The sequence below is a fragment of the Bison bison genome, unplaced genomic scaffold (genome assembly GCF_000754665.1).
Source record: "Bison bison bison isolate TAMUID 2011002044 unplaced genomic scaffold, Bison_UMD1.0 scf7180017864126, whole genome shotgun sequence".
NCBI classification, from domain to species: domain Eukaryota; kingdom Metazoa; phylum Chordata; class Mammalia; order Artiodactyla; family Bovidae; genus Bison; species Bison bison.
In genome coordinates this window covers 442,176-443,453 of record NW_011494698.1, presented here as the reverse complement: position 1 = coordinate 443,453, position 1,278 = coordinate 442,176, and positions in this window count along the sequence as shown.

Sequence of the window (1,278 nt, the reverse complement as noted above, 5' to 3'; positions counted from 1 at the left end):
AGAAATGAGGACAATCTCAGAGACCTCCAGGACAATATTAAACGCTACAACATTCGAATCATAGGGGTCCCAGAAGAAGAAGACAAAAAGAAAGACCATGAGAAAATACTTGAGGAGATAATAGTTGAAAACTTCCCTAAAATGGGGAAGGAAATAATCACCCAAGTCCAAGAAACCCAGAGAATCCCAAACAGGATAAACGCAAGGCGAAACACCCCAAGACACATATTAATCAAATTAACAAAGATCAAACACAAAGAACAAATATTAAAAGCAGCAAGGGAAAAACAACAAATAACACACAAGGGAATTCCCATAAGGATAACAGCTGATCTTTCAATAGAAACTCTTCAAGCCAGGGGGGAATGGCAAGACATACTTAAAATGATGAAAGAAAATAACCTACAGCCCAGATTATTGTACCCAGAAAGGATCTCATTCAAGTATGAAGGAGAAATCAAAAGCTTTTCAGACAAGCAAAAGCTGAGAGAATTCTGCACCACCAAACCAGCTCTCCAACAAATACTAAAGGATATTCTCTAGACAGGAAACACAAAAATGGTGTATAAGTTCGAACCCAAAACAATAAAGTAAATGGCAACGGGATCATACTTATCAGTAATTACCTTAAACGTAAATGGGTTGAATGCCCCAACCAAAAGACAAAGACTGGCTGAATGGATACAAAAACAAGACCCCTACATATGTTGTCTACAAGAGACCCACCTCAAAACAGGGGACACATACAGACTGAAAGTGAAGGGCTGGAAAAAGATTTTCCATGCAAATAGGGACCAAAAGAAAGCAGGAGTAGCAATACTCATATCAGATAAAATAGACTTTAAAACAAAGGCTGTGAAAAGAGACAAAGAAGGTCACTACATAATGATCAAAGGATCAATCCAAGAAGAAGATATAACAATTATAAATATATATGCACCCAACACGGGAGGACCGCAGTATATAAGACAAATGCTAACAAGTATGAAAGGAGAAATTAACAATAACACAATAATAGTGGGAGACTTTAATACCCCACTCACACCTATGGATAGATCAACTAAACAGAAAATTAACAAGGAAACACAAACTTTAAATGATACAATAGACCAGTTAGACCTAATTGATATCTATAGGACATTTCATCCCAAAACAATGAATTTCACCTTTTTCTCAAGTGCACATGGAACCTTCTCCAGGATAGATCACATCCTGGGCCATAAAGCTAGCCTTGGTAAATTCAAAAAAATAGAAATCATTCCAAGCATCTTTTCTGAC